The following is a 9,478-nucleotide window of genomic DNA, read 5'->3' as shown; positions in this document are numbered from 1 at the left end:
CAACACATTTTTTTCTTAGTTCACAGAACAAAACGGACACCTATAGCCTAGTTAATGGTATCCCACCAATGTCAGTTTCCTGGTGTTGGTATTCCACTACAGCTACAGAGGAAGGGGAAAGGATATACCAGACTACCATTTTTATAACTTCCTGTGAGTCTTCAGTAACTATTTCAAAGTAAGTAGTTTTTTTTTAAAGTACACTTAATCTTTCCAGAAACGCAGTGATTATTTTTAAGACCAGAGACATGACATATGTGATTTCTACTCTATCTACTCGAACATGCAGAAGCACAAGCACATTTCTGCTATCTACCCAAAGGTGTGAGAAAAATCATCAACAGGTGTGAACCTGTGTAAATAAACTTTCTGAGAGATGTTAACAGAATCCACTCTTTGGAGCTAGGACAGAAATACTTGCCTTAAGCATTAGGTGGTCTCCAGTTTACCTGCCAAAGTTGCAAAAAGGATACTTAGGGCCAAAACTTTTTGGAAGGATGAAGAGATGAAATACAAACACAGCCTTTTTGTAGAGAAAATCAGCAGTAGTTGACAGGTTTCTCTGCTGGGCTCCTCTGCAGGCGACTCCTGCACTTTGCCCTGCGGGGTGTGCTACAGTGCTGGGGTGGTGGGGTGGTGGGGTGGTGGTGGGGAGACACCCTTCCTCTGTCTTGGGAAACTCATCGCAAGTAAAAAATAAGTGTCAACCGTGGTGAAACTCAAAATCCCCCATCCCAATGCAGCTCACTTTCTTGTTTTCTTTCCACGGCCTTTGTCTAATCAGCCACTCTGCATGTGGGCACCCCGCGAGATTGCAAACAGGCAGATTGCAAATAGGCGTTGGCGCATAGGGCCCTCCCTTAGCTCACTCTACAACTCTTTTCATCTAAAAATCCTGGGACTTCAAAGTCAGAAATCATGTCTGAAGCAAAAATAACAAAGGAAGCCTTCGTATAAAGGTAGATTCTCGGGCTCCTTAGGTGGTGCCACTTACAACACAGGGGAAGCATCTGGAAAATCAGCTTTGTTCTGTGGAGTGAATTAGCCTTTAAGGCTCCACAGTTGCCAAAGCACCAGAAAGTCTTTCTTGCGCTGTTACCTCTCAGCACACTTGAGGGCCCGAGCGCTGGGCTCACAGATGGAGAATTCAGGTGAGTTACCTGGACAGCTCACCTCTTCCCTGAACCCCTCTCATCCTTATTATTGTTACCCATCGGGTACAGGGGGCGTGCGTGTACACAACTCAGTATGCGCTTCGTGTGCAGCTACACGAAGCCATTGGAGTCATCTGGTACTTGAGGAGCTTGAGTGTTTTAGAACTTCCACGGTGAACACAAGTCAGAAACTTTGCAAACATTCGTGTGTGCAACAGAAGCAATGACTTTGGGGCAGAAATGGTGTCCGCTGTACTGAAGGCCCTGTGGCTGACTTAGCGATTTTTTTTTAAGATTTTTTTTTCTTTATTCAGAGAGACACAGAGAGAGAGGCAGAGACACAGGCAGAGGGAGAAGCAGGCTCCATGCTGGCAGCCTGACGTGGGACTCGATCCCGGGACTCCAGGATCACACCCTGGGCCAAAGGTGGGCGCTCAACTGCTGAGCCACCCAGGGATCCCCATGACTTAGTGGATTTTTAAGAAGTTTTCACTCTTCCACTCGCACAAGGCCTCCAGTTGGGCTACTGGCTCTGGGACCATGTTTCAAAGGCTACACCACCCTATTTCACGACTGGCCAAACAAAGCTTTTTCTAACGAGGAGGCAGAGAGATCTTGTAAAACAACAGTGGGAAGGGGCGCCTGTTAACAGTGGGTTAAGTGTCCGACTCTTGATTTCAGCTGAGGTCACGATCTCAGGGATGTGAGATCAAGCCCTCGTGTGCAGAGCCTGCTTAAGATTCTCGCTCTCCCTCTCCCTCTACACCCCCCTTCCCCCAAATAAAATGACAGTGTGAAAAACAGCACCAACAGCACGAAGCAGCAGCCTCTTCTTACGTAACACCAGCATGTAACTGAATACGGCTCCGAGCCCAGAGCTTGTAGAGACGCCCTGCTTACAGATTGACGTTTGCAGCCTGTTAAACATTTGAGGTCAATCATCAAACATCCAGAAACGCATATACTGAGAGGCTCTCTTTCTACCCTGAACCAAAAAGATCATGGCCTTGTCTTAGTTTTCTCTTTCCGATCTAACAAACGGCTTCAGCAACTTAAAATGTTCCAAACTTATTATCTTATAATTCTGTAGGTCAGAATTCGGATACAGTTACGGGGCTGGAGTCAAGGTGTTGGCAGGGCAGCATTTCTTTTTGGAGGCTCCAGGGAGGAACCTGTTTTCTTACCTTTTCTGGCTCGCAGAGGTCGTTCATGTTCCTGAGCTCGTGGCCTACTTCACGTTCAAAGCCAGTGAGAGGAACTCAAGTCCCTTTAATGCTGCCATGTAACTGGTCATCTGAAGCTGAGGATGCTTTTCTGCTTTTAAGCACTCCTGTGAGTAGATTGGATTCAACTCACAACTGGACCTAGATAATTCAGGCTAATCTCCGCATCTCCAGATCCTTAACTTTCACCATCTCTGCAAAGTCCCTACTGCCACGCAGGATACGTTCACAAGTTCTGGGGATTAGGAGGTGAGCATCTGTAGGGGCTATGGTTTTGCCACCGTAGGCTTCTGCACAGAAGTATGCCCGGCTCGTGGTAGACTCTGTGTGTCTTAGCTTGGGCCGCTGTAATAAAGCACCATAGACAGGGTGGCTTATAAATAGCAGAAACCCACTTCTCACAGTTCTGGAAGCTGGAAGTCTGAGAGAATGCTGGCAGCCGGATCAGGTTCTAGTGAAGGCCCTCTTCCAAGTTACAGACTGTCAATTTCTTTTTTCTTTTCTTTCTTTCTTTTTTTTTTTTTTTTGTTCAGACTGTCAATTTTTTACCGTATCCTCACATGATGGAGAGCACAATGAGAAGAAGCAAGGGTTCTCATGTTTCTTTTTTTTTATAAAGGTACCAAGCCCATTCCTGAAGTCCCCACCCTCGTGACCCCATTACCTCCCAAAGGCCCCCCTCTTAATACCATCTCGTTGGTGATTAGGATTTCAATGTATGAATCTGGGGGCACACAAACATCCAGTCCATATCACCAGAGGACGATCTCTTGGTGCTTCTGTTTTAACAAAACACAGATAATGGAAATCTTGGGAAATTACTGACATGGATTCCCATCAGCTGTTACAATTCAGAGATTTACATTCCAAATCATGCACAGCCCTGTTGCTTTGATGAGAAGGCTGTGGCCCTTCAATCATTGCAACTTGGAAATTTTCTTTTTTTGTAAAGATTTATTTATTCATGAGAGACAGAGAGAGAGAGAGAGGGAGAGGCAGAGACACAGGCAGAGGGAGAAGCAGGCTCCATGCAGGGAGCCCAATGTGGGACTCGATCCTGGGACTTTGGGATCATGCCCTGAGCTGAAGGCAGACACTCAACTGCCAAACCACCCAGACACCCACAACCTGGGAATTTAGATCATGTGATGGGAAACTCATGATCTACCATCCAAGGGGAAGAAGAATTCACATTGATTATGTTTCTACTCTTCGAGGAGACTCATCTTTATGAACTGTACCACTCAGGTGCCTTTGACCTCTGCCTAAAGGTTGACTTTGGTCAATACCCTGCACTAGCAGATCAGGGGGTATGATGAGGAATTGATTCGGTCAATCCCAATCCCTTTGGGCCCCAGTTTGGCAGTGCCTGCTTTCTTCTACCTCAGATTACAGCTTCTCTTGGCTATTCCCTCTCCTGCGGCTACAGGTCTCTCTGAATTCTGGTGAGCACTCCTTCCCCTTGGTCCTGGAGGTCTAGAGGTTGTAATGGCCTCCACTGTTTTTAGCCCATGTATGGCTCACCATTCCTTGCTGGTCCTGCTTACTCCTGCCCACACCCCGACTAACACTTCCTTTATTAAACTCTCCTCAATTATCTTATTTCTACATGCCAACCATCTCTTGCCAGCACCCTGTCTGATACACCTGGATGTGTCAGCATCTTGTGATCTTGGCCAAGTTACTCAACCTTCTCGAACCTCAGCATTTTCATATATAAGATGGAGATAAAAATAGCTACCCCTATGCTGGTGGCGACAACTAAATTATTTAATTCATATACAGCTTAACTTAACACAGTGTTTGGCACACAGTGAACATTTAAGTATATTTTTGTCAAAATAAAGGAAATGAATTCTCTGAGGAACCGAAAGCTCCATCTGGATCCAAATGTTCCACCACATTACTTCTTAAAATGTACTTTTGGCTCCAATGAAAAAGTTTTATTTTGAGCAACCATTAAACCAAGGTCTTTGGATTTACCCATAACTAACTGTTAATAATGCTGTTCAAGGTACCACCCAAATAGTCCTCATGTACTGAGGGAGGTACAAATCCAAGTATATTTACTTTATAATTTGATATTTCTGGAATTTTCCAGTATGACACTGAGTCTCTGCTTTCTAGTTTTCTGGATATAGAACAATTTAAATAATGTAAGCAGAGAACTGTTACAGTAGATTAGGTAATATTTAGGAAATAAAAGTGTCTATAAATCAGTTCAGACTCTCTAACTGCTTCTCAGCTTACAAAAAGTTTACACCATGATCTACTTACAGCTATAAGAATATAAATGTAGAATTTTTAAAAGGACATTCAACTTTTAAAAGGTGATTTTTTAAAAAGTGATGTTTGTCATGGAATCAGGAAAAGGATAAAATTGCAAAAACTGCAAGAAGTCCATCAGTATTTTGGCACATGCTGATCCAAGTTGAGAGAGAGACAGAGACAGAGAACTGGAGTTTCCCATGTCACCTTTCCAGATATGGATGAAAAAACTTATAACAGCCAGCATCAGACCCTTTAGGCAGTCTTGCTGTTGTTGGTTTCAGACTATCTAAGAGAATGAAAGGGAGCATGGGTGTGGGTGGGAGGTACTAGGGGAAAATCCACAATGAGTGGTTCAAGCTATATAAAATTTAAGTTGTTCACCTTGCTGTGATTTAACCTCTGTTTCCCAATATATTTGGTAAAGCCTGCTACACGCTCAAATGTCTCATCTGTGTGATTTTCTCAAGAAGAAAATGGGGCTCCAGTCCACATCTGGGTTAGTACAAGAGTGGGGGCAGGGAGGCCAGACCAAAGGACACTAGAAGGTCAGCAGAAGTGGGAACTCAGAGCAGATATAATTATAGAAACATGATCCTGAAGGCCTTTGTGCAAGTATCAGGGACAGTGTTGTTAGACTTACCACAGGACAGAAAACAAAGAATTTAAACCAACTTTATTTAAATCTGAAAGGGCAGGATCACCTCAGCTGATAACTGAATTTGTCAGGGATCCCAGTGAAAAAATAGAAATATGAAATTAGAGCTCCTGGTGTCAATCTGTTAGAATAGCTATATTTTTACTGTTAGTGTTTTCTTGACCCCATATTTCAATAGTTCTTGCTAAATCTATACAAAAAGCAAAGTAAGAGCTTCTAGTCCATTAAAAGGTTAGTCAAAATTTTTTGCCTTGACAAAAGACAGCCATTGCTAAAACACTGTATCAACTACTGAGAAAATGCAGTTCATGGCGTTGGACTTAACCACATGAAGACTTTAAAATGTCTTATTTGGTTAGTTAGTCATTCACAGTCAAGCATTTATTGAGTTCCAAATCTATGCTGGCATATGAAATGACTACAAGCCATTGCCTTATCCTGTGATATCTCACCATTTAGGGGTTAACTACAAAATGCTAGATGACATCAATGCTCAAGAGCACTGTTGTCAAAAAAATAGAAAGGCACATGCCCACCATATACACCCATAGACCCACACACACCCTCTCATTTTGGGCATCTACAGGCTTTACAATGATCTCTAAACCCATGTGGTTTGCATTGATCACAACAGTTGCTAAAATTTTACAATTTGTAATGATCATAGTCTCTTTGCCAACTTTTTGTAGAGCTTAAGATTTTTACCCAGGGCTTATGGCGGCTTCACATGTCTCTCCAAGCCAAGAAAAGCCTTATGTAACAATGATATTCTAGGTCGTTGTCCATCAAAGAACCCAGATTCTGTTAGGCCACCTCCAGTGGAAGTGGTTGTTTGGAGGACTTTCTATACTTATCTCTTAGCTTGTGTAAAGGATATAAAAATCGACAGTGACCTTTTTTATAAAAGTAACTGAGCAATTTAACAGGACAGTTTCTCCAACATAATGGAGACCTTTAAAGGTGAAAGTAAATTTTTGATTTTCATTCATTATGTTGCCTTGGCTTCATTATATGAAAGTCACCTCATATTTATCAATCATGGGGGGCACCTGGATGGCTTAGTCGGTTAAATATCTCACTCCTGATCTCGGCTCGGGTCTTGATCTCAGGGTCAGGCCCCATATTGGTCTCCACGCTGGGTATGGAGTCTACTTAAAACAACAAACAAACAAAAACAACATAACAACAAGATATTTATCAATCACCTGCTTTCCTGAAAACCAATGTACCCAGGGAGTTTATAGATAAGTGCAGGGACAAAGCAAGCAAATTCAAAAAATTTATATTTGAAATAACCTAATGTCTAATTTTATGTATTGGCTTTACTAGGCCACAGTGTTTACATTTTGGTTAAACATTTATTCTGGATGTTTCTGTGCAGGTATCTTTTGGGTGAGATTAACATTTAAACTGGTAGACTTTGAATAAAGCACATTACCCTCCATAGTGTGGGAAAGCCTCATGCAATCAGATGAAAAACTTAATAGAACAAAGGCTGACCTCTCACCCTAGCAAGAAAGAATTCTGTCTTTGGACTCAAACTATAACTCTTCCCTGAGTGTTCAGCCCACCAACTTTACCCATCAGATTTTGGTCTTGCCAAGCCTTTATAATCACATGAGTCAATTCCTTAAAATAAATTATCTTTCTGTCTCTATCTCTCTCTATGCTATTGGTTCTGTTTCTTTGGAGAGCCCTACCTAATATACTACCAAATTATAGGTTAGGTGTAATATCCATAACAAAAAAAAAGTCTTAAAAAGTCTTTGCCAAGTATTCACACTTGCAGGATTATTCTAGAGAAAAATGTGGATGTTGCAGATTGATTTTTTAAATCATTCCAAGTAATCCTAGCTCAATCTCCTGAAGCAAAGGTTGTAGTTCTGAGCAATCACACCAGGCAGTACTTATGCAACAAATATTTGGAGGAAGGGGGCACCTATTTTATGTGAAACACTGTTCTAAGTGCTGGGGATAAAGCAGTGAATTACAGAGACAAAAATTCCTGTTTTCATGGAGTTTGTATCCTAGTGGACGGGGATAGACAACAAATAAATTTATATTAGTCTGATGGTGATGAGTGCAAAGGAACGAAAATAATCACCCTACTTTAGGGTGGAGAGTGATGAGATAATTGTGTTCATGTGATTTCACATAGGGTGCTTGGAGTCAGTGACATTTCAGCAAAGACCTAAATGTAATGAAAGAGAGAGTCATGCAGATTTGTGAGTAGGAAGGGTTCCAGGCACTGGGAGTAGCAAGGGCCCAGGCTATGGGGCAGGAATGAGTTCATGGTACTAGAGGAACACAAAGAGGGCAGTATGTCTCGAGAGACGTGAGCAAAAGATTGTGTAGGAAATGAAGCCAGAGGAGTTTCCGTGACTTGACTCTGTAGACCCCAACAAAAATTGAAAAGAAGTCTGAGGACATAGTCTCGGGGCACTCCAGTGTTTAGAGGTCAGGAAAGTAGTTGCATGGAGTCAAAGAGCCTGAGGAGGGGGAGCAGGGATGTAGAAGAAAAATCCAAAGAAAGTGGGATCTTGAAGGAAGTGTTTCAGATAAAGGGGGAGTGATCAAAACAGGTCAATTAAAATGAGGACTGGGCATTCATCATTGGGTCTATCTATGTGGAGGTTTATTATAATCTTGCTAATAGGAATTTGGGTACAACAGAGGAAACAAAAGTGTAATTGTAGTCCAGGCGAGAATGACTTAGAGGAAAGGAAGTGTAGACAAAAATACTGGAATGCCTCGAGGAGAGTGCTGGAGAAGTTCACCAAGAATACTCGCTCGGCCTCAGGGGCGATGACTGTCAAAGATCATCCGGGCCTTGCCGCCCGGTGCAGAGATTCCATGCGGTCCCCTAGCCCCCGAGCTCATGGCTCCCCACCCGGAACACGTGGTAGGGGAGTAGAAAGTGGGCCTCGGTGAGGACGGGATGAAAGCACGGGTGACCCTTTCCAGCAGAGCTATGCGGAGGCCTCTAACCATGTTGCGGAGCACCCATATGGCCTTCAGGAAGGTGACAGAGGAAACGGTGGACCCCTGAACCGGGCACCCTCTCAGGTCAGGCATTGCTGACATCCTGGCCTGCACCATGAAGCCAGGCTTCACCACAGCCTACAGAAATGTTACGGAGTTCAAAACACTGAGGGGTTTGGTGCTACATGGTAGTTGACAGAAAGAACTTGTTTGTCCACAGAGTTGACTTCCCACCTTCGCTTCAAGCACATTTACTGACCAAAAAGGCAGACACAGAGTACAGACTTTCTGTTGGTACCCAGGAGAAGATTCAGCTGAGAGCTCTCCTTGCCATTTTCTAGGTCACCAGGGACCTGACTGTCACAGAGGCCTAGAGGCTGAGCCCGTTCACGGCCAGTTGGCAGGCCCTGGGGTGACTGGAGAACAGGAAACTGAGTCACGGGCTAATATGCTGCCCAGGCTGGGTAGTGAGGCCAGTCGCCCCGAATTGTGGGAACCTCTGTCCCTGGCACCGGTGGGCAAAGGTTGAAAAAGTACCGTGTCTGTGGCTATTTGGAGCAGGTATAAAACCATCAGAACGGACAGCTGTCTTACTGTGCTGCCAGTTGTGTTTTTACAGGGAAAAAGAAAGTGCAAAAAGTTGTGTGTGGGTTTTTGTTGTTGTTAAGCCTTAAGGCTTTTACCATTTAGTTGCTTGGATGGCAGGAAATTGCCCTCCCCTATTTTGGTCGAGAACTTAAGGGCTTCCAAAGCCCCCATGGTGCCGTTGCCTCCTAACTCCAGGTAAACAAAGCATCTCCACAATCCAGCGTCTAAACCTTCATCTGCCGCACAGTCTGTGTCTGTTCTAAATAGAGGTTAACAGATTTCTGGTCCAAACTATTATACTCTTATAAATGTGCTCAGTTCTCTTACTTTAAAAACGTCTTTTAATTTCCCCAATGCCAGCAGATTCCTAATTGTGGCGGGGACAGCGAAGTGTCACTGTGTGGCCATGGGGGCAAGGCTGTATAGTACTCCCTTCTTAATGTACGGAGGGAGATGGGCTCGGGCCAGACTCTAAACCTCCAAGTGCTGAAAAGGCAGGCCCAGTGTCCAGTGTAGTGGCTTATTTTACAGCAAACAGGCTGCCTTTATGATAATGTTCTTCTCAACAAAAATAAAGCAGCTGGCATGTTGGCTGTCTTAAAAAA

At 43.6% G+C, this 9,478-nt stretch overlaps 1 pseudogene; it reads left to right on the top strand.

Moving 5' to 3' along the window:
- Nucleotides 1–283: 283 nt before the first annotated feature.
- On the top strand, nucleotides 284–8,659 carry LOC121474579 (annotated as a pseudogene).
- Nucleotides 8,660–9,478: the final 819 nt, after the last annotated feature.

Source organism: Vulpes lagopus, chromosome 13 (genome assembly GCF_018345385.1).
Source record: "Vulpes lagopus strain Blue_001 chromosome 13, ASM1834538v1, whole genome shotgun sequence".
NCBI lineage: Eukaryota > Metazoa > Chordata > Mammalia > Carnivora > Canidae > Vulpes > Vulpes lagopus.
The sequence above is the reverse complement of the archived record's forward strand: the minus strand, read 5'-3'. Positions and strand labels throughout refer to the sequence as shown.